Genomic DNA, 12,201 nt, shown 5'->3' with positions numbered 1-12,201 from the left:
TAGATTTCAGTGACCAGAAAAAGACTCATGGAGCTTTCTTAAGTTGATTAACTAATTAACAATACTGAGGCTGGTGAAGCGCAGCATCAGTGACAGTGACATCTGCCAGTAGAGCTTAGGAAGCATCTGTAAATGAGAATCTGCAGTTACCAACTGTTCAACGTTGTTACATATTTCTCTACCGAATTCAACAGTAAATGATGAATGTGCATTGCTACAATATCATTACTTGCAGACTGTTAAGGAAGATCAAAATTAACTCCCAAATTAGAATTAGTGAGGGGCATCTATAACTCTCCCATATATATTGTAGAACTCACATCTAGTATGATACCTAGGGAAAATATGGTTATGATCCTTCTGTAATTCGCAGGATCTTTCTCTGCCATCTCTGCAATTCTCTCTTATTTAGTTATCTTTTTTCTCAGTATGCAAAACCAGTGCACTTAACTTGCAATTTTAACCTAAGGATAATTAAAAAATAGGTGGAACAAGATGGTACTAACATACCAATAAAATGCCAGTCCTAAGAGAGCCCTTTATCTCCACAAACATTACCTAAGGCAAACTGCAGGGACCAAACTTAACTAGCTCCAGTATAGGGAGCTGTATGCTAAACTCCTTCCTTCTGCCTCTGGCCTGCTTGATTCCAGGTGTGGAGCATTTGCCACACCTCCAGCAGCTGGTAAGGCTAAACCTAAGAGCTGTGTTCTTCCTCTCAGACCCCTAATTCCAATGTCTTCATCTGTTTTCTCTAAGCCTTTGCTAGCTGGTTAGTCAGTGTCCCCTGCAGCCTCCAAGAGAATCACCAGAGATGAGCCTGCTCCTTAACAACCCCTTAGGCTAGTCAATCTTCCAGAGCCTTTTCTGCCCTTCTGACTCTGTACGATGTGAAGGCTCCATTACCAGGAATGTTAGATGGGTTTATTAAAGTGAAAATGTGCACTGAAAAGCAAAGGAAAACATCCCTTTACAAGTAAAGCTTTGTACAGCACAGGCCTGAAGACTGACTTTGATAGCACATGGCAGGTTTTTGTCACCCTGCAAATTTTAAACTTGTATTTTATTTAAAATAAGTGTAGTATTTTATTAAAGCCCCCCCCCCCCTTTTTTTTTTTTTTTTTTTGTAAGGCTCTTGTTGATGTCCATGATGATGTTTGGTTCACTGAAGCAGCATATTCAGCTTTAAGTCTTTGGGTTCTCAAAGCACCAAAAAGAAAATGGAAGCAGACATTTTTTATCCAAATGAGGCTAGAATACAGGAAAGAGAAGAAGATGCAGCAGTTGGCAGTATCAGCCTAAAACAGTGTTTGGGTTCAGACAGCTGAACAGTGTAGAAATGCAGTAACAGTGGCTACAGTGACATAACAAATGGAGAAAACTGAGGAGTAAAAATGTAAGTGCAGTGGATATAAAAATAACATCTTGCTCAAACAAAACAAAAAACCCACGTGGCTAAAAGCATCAGATGACATACTGCTATGATAAAGAGGAAATGTGCAGAATCATTAATAAATGTACTAACATCAGAGAAATGAGACAGTAAAGAAAAATGTATTTTTTGACTGTGAGAGTTTCTATCCTTGCACACCCCACAGATGTCTCAGGGCTGAGGTCCACCTCACAAGCAGGCTGTACTTTTGCAGAGAGGTGAATGGACGTTTTCCAGACACACTGGTCCATACCTTATTTGTTCTGCAAGAGACTTTGATACAGTACAACTTAAACAAAAACAGTTGTCCTTTACATACGGTTTCTTCACCTTAGGAAGAAGCTATTTGATCACAGTGCCGTGTAACCTTCCTTGAGAAATCGTGCGGTATAATTTGTACTCTTTCCATTGTGCGCCAAAGCAGCCTGGGCCGAGGCTTCAGGCGGGTGCTGCTGGCAGATCGCAGAACCAGCGCCCTGATTAGACAGGCCTGCGCGCCTACTGATGTTGTTCTGCTGCGCGGCTTCGCCGGGCGAGCGCCGTGCCTTCAGCGCCGCTGCCCACCGAGGTCCGAGCGCTCCGTGCCTCAGAACCTTCGCGAGCCCGTTACCGCTGCGCCGGGCCGAGCCGCACCGCACCAGTGCCGGCGGTGCAGAGCCGCCCGGCCGGCCGTGAGGCGTCCGACGGAAACCACTGCCCGCCCCGTCGAGCCGCCGCCGGGCGCCCCACGGCCACGGGCGGCAGGGGGGCGGCGGGGCGAGGCGGAGCCCGGCGGCCGCCCCGCCTCCATCCTCGGGGATGCCGGGATGTTTACGGGCCCGGCAGGAGCGGCGGGGGGCGGAGAGGAGGTCGGGGCCGCAGCGGGCGTCCGAGCCGGCGGCCAGCAGCCCCGCTAGGCGCCTGCCGCGAGCCGCGGCCCGGCTTCGGCTGCCGAGAAGCCGGAAGAGGTGAGGCCAGCCCCGCGCCGGGAGCAGGCGAAGGCGGCGGCGGGTTCCCGGTGAGCGGGGCGCCGCGGGGCCGGGGCGGGAGGCGCGGGGCTGAGCCCGCCCGCCTGGAGGCGCTCCCCCCGCTGAGTCGCGCGGGCGGACCGCGGGGTCCCGCCTCTCGCCGCCTCGTATTGGTCGGTGGGGGTTCGTTCTCGCGGCGCCGTTGGGCGGCGCGGCTGCCGCTCCCTCCGTCGTACGGGGAGGGAGCGGTGTGGGCCGGGGAGAGAAACTTTCTGCGGGCGGGGGCGGGATGGTGGCGGGCAGTAACCGGCCCGGGGCCGCCTTCGCTCAGTCGGCGCCTGCGGGGCGGCGAGGGGCGTCGCGGCGGCTCTTGAGGAAGCGGCTCCCTGGGGTCGTGGTGGGCCGAGGTCCCGCAGCGGCTCCCGGGTCACTCGGGAGCCGGGGAGAGGCGGGGGCGGTGCGCCTCGGGCTGGACTCCTCGGGTAGTGTCGCGGAAGGAGCAGCCGCTCGTGGTGTCTCTCGGCGTTTCCTTGCGGGTGCCCGTCCCCTCTCGCCTGGCTCCTCTCGCCTGGCTGCGGGCCGTGTACGGCGCAGGTGCGGTGCTGCTCTCGGCCTGCCGGCTCCGCCTTGGGTTGGCTGCGCTGTGCTGAGGCTGCCGGGCGTGGGCGGCGTGGCTGTGTGAGACCAGGAGAAGCAGGCCTGCTGAAAAGCGCTGGGAGCGGGGCATCCTCTGTCAGTATAAAATAATAATAATAATAAAAATTAGATCGGTAAATATCTTTTCCCCGTGGCTTCGTGTTTACCTTGCACAGTGCCAGATTTTGGTTCTGCGTGCACCTGTTCCGAGCTTTGGCTTGTGTCTGTACAGACTGTCCCTTCAAAATAGATGCTCTTCTTTGGAACTTGAGCTTCTGCTTTGAGTTTCATGAGAGGCATCAATTCTGCCTTGCACGACGTAACTGTCACAGCACTGTTTTCTCAGATTGAATGGTAGCGTTATTTTTCAGGTCATGCATGCGTAGCAACTTCATTGACTGGATGTCTTTCCTATATGTAGTTATGTGACTAGTCTGAAGTTACAGTGGACAACGTATTGCTCCATAAGGTAGGCACTTCAGTCAGATAGATGTCATGTGGATATTTGCAACTCCACTAAATTGTAAGACTGAAATTTTAAAACATGTTCCATTCGTTGCTGCTTTGGAAACAGCTTAGAGTTGCAGTACTATAGAGGTGTCTGCATTTGAAGTTTTTGACTCGTGCTGCTGCGAGAGGGATGAAATGCAGTAGAATGCTCTGATTAGTTCATGTGCTCTGGAAAACAGGAGAAAAGAAGGGTAAATCGTTTTTTCTTGTGTGGAAAGAGGGAAGTTTGCAAGTATCATCAAGCAGCTTTAAAGAAAGAATTTAAAGCCCTGCAGTGATATATATTTGATACTGGAAGGAAATAACACAAAAGCACACTTGCATGTTCTTTAATTTCAAAGTATTCAGGATGTTTTATTTAGAAGTATCTGATGTTTGGGTAGATGGATTTTCAAAGCATGCTCAGAGACTTTCAGTGGAAGGATAGAGATACTGCTTTTATGGTAGATACCTTGTATTCAACATAAAAACTAAAATAAAAAAAATGGATGTGAAATAAAAAACAGGAACTTTAGTCCACTGAAAATCTGTTTTTGATTGACTTACTGTTGTGCCTTCCAGGGTCTACAAGAAATAGGCAAATGGAGTCTCATGACTGTAGTGGAAATTCCTTCCAAAGAAGGAAGAATAAGTACAAGTTTAGAGTTGTTTAGCTGAAGACATATGAGTATATGAGAAGCTCATGTGAAAGATTTATCCTAAGACAGTCAAAAAAGAGTACATGAAGTCAGTCGGTGGTTTTGCTATAACATGTGGTATCCTCTGAATTGTCAGAGCCTGATGTACACCTGTATTTTCCTTTTATTGTGCCAAAGTTGAGCTGAATGTAGTTAGCCTGCTATATTTGTTCATGGAGATGCTCTGGGGAGGCAGTTTGCCCATGCATGTGAAAAATGCATATTTAATAGACTGAGTATAGGATCTTGCCTTCACATTAGTTCTGCGTTTGGTTGTATCGCTGTAGTGGAAATGCTAAGTCATGGCCTGAGATGGTGATTGAGCACCTGGTGGGAAGGCAGGGCCAACCCAAGGGAGCTCAGGTGCATGCAGTGTACCTGGGTGACTTGGAAGGGTTGGAGCCAGGATCCACTCCTTCCCAGACATCATTTAAGGGCTGGCAGTGGAGGGAAGGGCACCTCTTGCTACAGATCTGTGCCTACCTGAGGCCTTTCAAAGGTAAGCAGTTCTTTTTCTTTGTTTCTGCTGCATTTGGACACGTCACCATCGGTCCCTTGTTGTCTTTGGAAGATTGACAGTCTTCCAAACATCTGTGCTGAATGGTTGAATTCTCCTGATCTTGGTAATTTTTTGGGGAAAGGGTGACCTGTAGTAACTTCTAATGTTCATTATTTGCAGCTTATCCGGAAGTCCCTTCTGATTCCCAGGAAGTAGTGCTTAGAACTGACAAGGAGGGGAGATATGCTTGCAAAGGTTAACGCTGTGAATAGTCATAGGAGTTTATCGGTGATTAAGTTCAAGAAAAATTGTTCAGTTCAGCTGTGTTGTATACAGTGTGCACCAGAGATGAAAATAATGTCGGAATTCCAAAGTGGTGATGGGGGCAGCCTTTAGAGCACTCATTTCCTGTATTTATCTTGGTTTGAACCCTGCTGGCCACATAGGAAGTACTTCAGCCTTGCAGTGCAGTACAGCATCACTCTCCATTGCCTTCTTAAGAAACTTACTGAAAGGATTGTTTTTGTCAGGCTATCTAAAAAGCAGAACAGAAGCAATACTGCTAGAATATGTACCTTTTCTGTTAAAGATAATCCCGTGTGTGTCTGAAACGTAAGTACAATTCAGCTTCTGTTTCTGAAGTTAGAAAGCAGTGTATTTCAAGTGCCGTTATTGCCTATGGGGCAGGCAGAACACATGTGCTTATGTATGGGAGTTTGTTAGAAAAAAAAAACGACAAGATTCTGAAAAGAAGAACTTGTAGGAAAATAGTATGCATGTTTGAGTCTTACTGTGCATAGTTTAGCTCTCTGATACCAGTGACTTCTCACTGCTGATTATAGGTACCAATTCAAATAGACTATTTAATTCATGTGGCATTTGGGAACTTACATTCAAGGCTCTTTGCTTTAATCTGCTTGGGATGATTTATAACACAGTTATTACTGTTATATTTAGTAGCTGGACGAGATTAATTGCTTTACATTGCCTTGGGAGTTCAGCATGTGGCTGAGATGTTTGTCTTTGGGAGAAGCGGAGCCAGCTGCTACACTGTTGATGATCTGGTCCTTTTCAGTTCATTTTAATCCTCTGTCACAAAGCTATTGATTCCTTGAAAACTGGAAGGCAAAAATATCACAGGTAAGCTTCATGTTCAATCTATAATAAGGAAGTAGAAGCTTGCAGTTTGAAAAGGCATAGCGTTTGGCCTGTAGAGGCCCTTCTTCTGTACCCTTTTCTTCCTCATCTGAAAACAGATCCAAAAAAGGAGTTGTCTTCACAGCAGTGAATTTCCAATACTTGCCGTGAGTGGAATTCAGAACTCTGTGTTAGGTGTGTGGGCTGCTTGTGAGGTTTGTGGACACAACCGGGGCTTGGGAGCAGGAGCTGCGAGCAGCCTGCGTACACCGCACTGCACAAACAATTAGTCATTGAGGAGACTCCAAAAGCAGCAATGGATCTTGCAGATTTTTGCTGGCGGAGGTTAAATGTAAGATACAGAAACAGCTGTGAAGCTTTGCATTGTCCTGCAGAGGTGAAGTGTCTGGCTGCTGGTGCTCTGCTTCTGGGCCTGGGGATCTCACACCAGTCACTGCAGCTGTGGGAGCTGTGGAGTAGGAGGCGGTGTGAGAGGATCCTGAAAAACTTCTTGAGTCTGGCTGGTATTCCTGCTCCCATTCTGTGTGCTGCTTCATTTCATCATCTTGGAGGTAGCTTAGGTTTTAAATTGTGTACTGAAGTTATGTTTTAAAGAGAAGGGCCATCTCATCACCCTGCCCATGTGTTGGCCTGGGGAGGGTTAGGTTTTAAGGGTTTCCAATCACATCTTAACTTCCTTTCTCTGAAAATCTTGTGGTTTTTTTTTTTTCTTTTTTCATTTGGACTTGTTACCATATGTTTTGTTTCCCGCTCCTGCATACCTGCATGGTATTTTGCAGACAAAACTCTTGGCTTTCTACTGAATAACTTGTGTTCTCTCTGTGTCGGCTGCCTTCCTGTTATTGTTTTTTTTTTTTTTTTTTTTAATCATTTGATACTTTTTATCATCTGTACCTAAGGCTGAACTAAAATGAAATGTGAGCTAATGCAGTTACTCACTGTTGCCAGAAGGAAGATGTTCATTTCCCTCTGATCTCTCCCTTGTTTCCTATCTCTGCTCTTGCTCAGCAGACCGAAGGCTCTGGCAGCCTCCCCTGTGCCTCGCTCAGCGTGTGTTGCTTGTGGAGCATGGGCCTGGCTGCATTTGGGGCTGAACCAGCTCAGCAAACGTTCTGGGGTGGTCAGAATGGCTAAGCAGGATCGTGTGCAAAAGAAAGGAAGACCTTAAGTGCTTGTGAGCTGTTAGATTGGCTTTGTGCTTGAGGAGTGATTTGACCAGAGGTTTAACTGATGTAAATTAGGGCTGCTCTGTCCCCAGCTGCATCTTCCGTCTCTTTTCTGCTATCACAATTCCATCCTTGTGTCTGCAAGGGGAAAGATTTTAGATCTGATCTGGAGAAAAAATGGAGTTGCCTGACAGGGTTGGTTTGTGGCTGGTCCAGTAAAGGAACACTGGTTCCTCCCAGGGCAGGGAGCAGGGCCTGGCGCGTGTGGCTGAGGGGAGGGAGGGAGGCGCCCCAGGGATGGCTGCTGTCCCTGTGTGTGCCAAGGGCCTGTTCTGCTGGTAGTGGTGTGGTCAAGGGCTGTGTATGAATTGAGATTGCGTCACGGGGAAAACATTTGAAGGCAATGAAGTATTTCTTTGTAACTGGCTACTCCATATGAGGAAACGGCAGTTGGATTTCTTAGTGGGTGAACAGAAACCGAGTGAAAATGGAGGCTCATCCTCAGTTGGTTGTCATGAGATAGCCAACAGTTGGAAAAAGGGCGAGTCAGTGCAGTGCTCCCTTTGGGAGCAGCTGGGAAGATAAGGAATCTGCCTGCCTGACACAACTGGCAAGGAGAGGGAGGAGAATAGAAAATCCTTGTTACATTGTGCCAGTGGGGGGAGAGGAAGAGAGATGGGCCTGTGAGGTGTGGCCTTTCTTCTGGCTACTGACTGGGAGCTCCTGGGGGCTGGGCAACAGCAGTGGCTGGAACGTGTGCTTTCAGGGTCAGAAACAAGAGTGCCTGATGAATCTGGGTGGATGGATGGATGATAGAACTGTATGTGATCACTTACTATATTTGTTGATTTTTTTTATTTTTATTTTTAAGTAATTAAAAAGATAATTTGTGTATGCTGGCTTCTGCTAAAATTGCTGTTGCTAAAACCAGCACTTAACCCAGCTTAACTGTGCATGTTTGACTGCTTCTGTAGAGCTTGGAATGGACAGCTCATAAGGAACGAAACATTTAAGCCCAAATTCATTTTGTTGATTGCCTTAAGTAAAAATAAAGAATAGTTCCTTCCACATAGGTAGATAATTAATAACTACTTCTAACTTAACAAATGCTGATAATTAGTTTTGTCCTCCACTTTCAAGTTTGTCCTCACAGAGCTGCCATCCTACGGGGAGAGTTCAGTTGATAGTATATTCAAAGTATAACTCTTTCAGAAGTACTTTGTAAGGTAATCCTGTGTGTATATATACATCTATATTCAATCATATTTACCACTTAAGAGGTCACAGTTTTTCTTCTGATACTGATGTTTTTGCAGAGAATTTACCAAGGAATATGGTTTTGTCACACTGTAGACATTTTTTATATTGTGAAACAAATGTTTCATTTTAATGACCATTAGCTAGTAATAGTAATCATTCTGTATGTCTATACGCATAATTTATAAATGATTATGGATAGACGTGTATGTGTGTGTATTTATGTTATGATGCATATGCATAATGTGTGTCTCTGTGTGTTCATGTATATAATGTACGTTAGTTGGGGTAAATTACAGGCTCCCCCTGTGCTCATGATTAACTTGCTCTTCCAGTGTGGAGTTGACTTTAGTCCTTGCTGATTAAGGCCTTGATCTTCTTGGCAGAGTTTGAATGAGTGTCAACTTAAATGCATTTTGCTTTATTAATACTTATATCCAACTTAGCAAAAAAAGAAATTGGTGTGGTCAAATATTTATTCATCAAGTGAATGAGTAGTTCAAATAATCAGTAAGCCATTAAATAAATGATAAGCATAGAATACGCATGTTGCAGACTGTATGTTTGTCATACTCTGTTAATAGTAGCAAACCAGTGAAAAGTACAGTGAGTTTGAGCTGGGCAGAGCAAAGGACCTGGAAAAGAGGAGTGGGTGATGGTAGAACTGTTTATTGCTAATTATTTAGTATTGTACTTGTTGTAAATGCTTCTAATCTTTCAGATGCTTCCTAGGGAAGTAGGAACATATGAAAAAGGTCCTAGGGAGAATTAGTTAGCAATGGATACGTGCAGTGTCACTGTTTGTATGTTACACTGTCAGCCTTGGAAAATTTGCTGTTTACTGAAGCTGTCTGAGCATAAATTTGTCCAGAAGCCTAATCAGTTTATTGCAAATATGAGTATGTGAAAACCCATGTTACAGGCAATGTTTGTGTATTTTGGTCTTTACAAGAGGAAGTGCAGAGTCCTCAGTGCAGTTGAATGGTCCTTCTGTACTGTGAGCACCTGCCCACCTTCCAGTCCCCAGCTCTGGCTGTGGGAGTGCAGCCCCCTCTCTGCTGTTCAGTTCCATCACACCTGGTTCTTCTGGTGCCCGAGCTAATGCTGAAACTTCTTGTTCCAGCATCACAGCCTGAGCTTTCAGTTTGGCTCGGGGTTGTTAAGTTCTGTGTGAGCCTGGCATCAGCTGCCCTGTGCAAGTCTTGCAAGCCTTGGCTGCTGTCCAGTAGTGTTCGAGCAGGAAACAGGAGATACTTTTTTGATTGTGCTCTGTTTGTAAGCCTCAAGCATAACCAGCTGCAGTGGAGCAGCATTGATTGGCTTTTTTCCTTTTTTTTTTTTTTTAAGCGTTTCAAGTGTTCCAGTATATTTAATAATTTTTAATGCTTTTTTAAAGCTGACCGTGCAACTCTGAGTGGATGGTGTAGTAGCATGTGTATATATAACTGAATTTCATTTTCTTGACCTATGTTAAGAATAATTTAATGAAAAGACACTAGAAAATTCATTAAGATCTCCTGCATTTCACATTAAATAGACCCATGTTAATTATGATTCTTAGAATCCCAATGGTATGGAGGTGGGTGAATAACTTCTTGAAATGTATGTTAACACATTAGGTTTCATCTTCCAGTTCACTATTTGGAGGAGAGGGAGGGAAAAAACAAACAAAACCTCACCCAATCTGAAGTAAGAAAGCAGACCTTTAGGTAAACTGCCAGGGTGTTTTCTTATGCCTTTTGGAGGTGGAACAAGGACGTGAGGGCTTGGGACACATCAGCGTCCTAAGAGCAGCTTGTGAGAGTACTGCCTGTGTGCTGCACTGTGTCCTCTGATGCTGTCAGCAGTAGGTGGGTGCTGAGGAAGGCGTGCCGGTGTGGCTGGCCCAGCAAGGTGCGGCTGTTTGGAAATCTACAGCCGTTGTTTCCAGAGTGCTGTTCTTTGGTTTCAACCAGGCTGACCAGTTTAGGACACTAAGGTTTGCCATTTGAAGTGCTTACTAGATGCAGAGGACTCCAACTTCCGGACCTAAAAGTAGAGTGTATATATGATGTTAAATGGACCTCGGCCCTCCAGAAGCAATCATCCTTGAGAACAACAAGCAAACAAAACCGAACAATGAGTAAAACTAAGGGAACTTATTATTTAAAAAAAAAAAAAAAAAAAAACCTAAAAAATACCTGCCTTGATTGACAGTGCAATCCAGAGTTAAGCAAAGGACATGGCATCCTTTTTGAAAAGAAACTGAAGTAACTGTACCTGACCAGCACGTTGTGAGCAGTGTAAATTTGTGCTGCCGTGTTAGCAGTTACGTGGAGTACTTAAATCTATGACTAACATTTTCCACACTCATTAATCCTTTGACTGAAGTATATTTATATTTTTCAAGTGTAGATGTTGTTTATTCTTTGACATCAATTACTGAATGTCTCCAGGTAAGTCCAAAACTGAAAAATCATGGTCTGTAGCATGTAGTAATGGAAGCCACGTATTGCTATGGCTGATGGTGATGTTTTCTACAGGAATGTGGTGTATTTTTGTGTTGTAGTGCTGCCATCTGTTAAGACAAAGATGTTAGTGTCTGAATTCTGGCAAATACATTTCAATTTTTTATGGACTTTGAGCTATGAAAATAGCATTTGAAAAGGCACATTTCATGCAATTAGGTGGTGTGTAGCACTTGGTCTCCTGAGATAACTTCTCCCTGTTTGTAAAGACTTAGTTGTGGTGAAGAAAAAAGTTGCAAGGATTTCACGTTTTTCCCAGATAGCTTTTTCTTTTTTACAAGTGTTAATTAAAAACAATCCTCCAGCGTGATGTAGCAGAGAACTGTGGTTGGTGCAGAGGGGCAGGCTGTCTGCTTTGGTTTCTTTAAGAGTCGTTGGTAGTCTCACCTTTAGTTAGAGGCCAGGGCACACCAACTGGAAGAGTAGCTGTGCCATACAGCATAAGACATGTACTGCTGAAGCAGAAGGTGAGGCTGTATGTGTGCCTTCCTGCTACACCAGCTATTATTTGCCTGCAGTTTTGTTTAATTTCTCAGGAACTCTGGAGTATTTATTAAAATGGAAATTCTCAGTCTCCCTCTTTGTCTTGCCTATGTTGTTTTCCCGTATTTACATCAGTTCAGTCTGAATCAGCTTTCCTGATTGTGGGTATTTGTCTATCGCACTGCATACCATTCCCCTCTTCGTTGCACTGCATGACATTCAGCAGTGCTCTGTCACCCTGGCCTGCTCTTCTGAGGGTGATGAAGACTCTTTAATTGAATACATCTTTATAAGTCATGTGGTGAAGACGGGGAGGCATTTACTCCTGCATGATTAGCCTAAGTACATCTGGTAATATTAGTCAGATTTGGCTTTTTGGGTGCTGGTGGTGTAGCTGCTTTGCCTCTCACTTCATCTGTTGGTGGTTTTCCGGGAGCCACTGTGTATGGAGGTGGTAGATTTGCAGAGGGAGATCCTCATGGGACATGCTTCAAGAAGAGAATGTTGTTATGTTTAAATGCTTGCATTAGCGTTTTAGTTTTGAGTGCTAACTACTTGGCAGCATTTTCAAGCATCATTTCACTAGTAAATTACAACATGAAAAAACATCTTCAGAAAAATAGAAATTATCATCTGTAATTTAAATACAAATAAGTATTACTCTGTTATGGGTTGATTGTCAAGGTGAAAGGCATGCCTCTCTGTGAAAACAGTCTTCAAGCAGCAAAATCCAATTCTTGCCCGCATTGAGAAATGGTACAAGAGATGAGTTTTGCACCCTTACCATTTTGTGTGATCAAAATGCCAGATTACTCTATAATACAAATCGGTCATGCAGTCAAAAAAAAAAAAAAAAAAAAAAAAATGTAGAAGGACTTCAGTATATGGGCATGAATCACTGATCTCTGCCTTTCCTCTACAAAAGCAAC

At 44.7% G+C, this 12,201-nt stretch overlaps 1 protein-coding gene across 5 annotated transcripts in view; it reads left to right on the top strand.

The window, feature by feature from the left end:
- The first annotated feature begins 2,229 nt into the window (after positions 1–2,229).
- The window catches only part of NEK7 (NIMA related kinase 7), a 61,909-nt gene continuing 51,937 nt past the window's right edge, over positions 2,230–12,201 (top strand). For 2 of the 5 annotated variants that reach the window (XM_052666943.1, XM_052666944.1), the window contains exon 1: positions 2,230–2,379. The gene's annotated coding sequence lies outside the window, so the exon portion shown is untranslated. Of the gene's footprint in view, positions 2,430–12,201 lie in introns of all 5 variants that reach the window. The other 3 variants (XM_052666940.1, XM_052666941.1, XM_052666942.1) reach the window with 3 other exon arrangements.

The sequence above is a fragment of the Tympanuchus pallidicinctus genome, unplaced genomic scaffold (assembly GCF_026119805.1).
Source record: "Tympanuchus pallidicinctus isolate F22 unplaced genomic scaffold, pur_lepc_1.0 scaffold7, whole genome shotgun sequence".
Lineage (NCBI taxonomy): Eukaryota > Metazoa > Chordata > Aves > Galliformes > Phasianidae > Tympanuchus > Tympanuchus pallidicinctus.
This window is presented reverse-complemented; position numbering and strand designations above follow the sequence as displayed.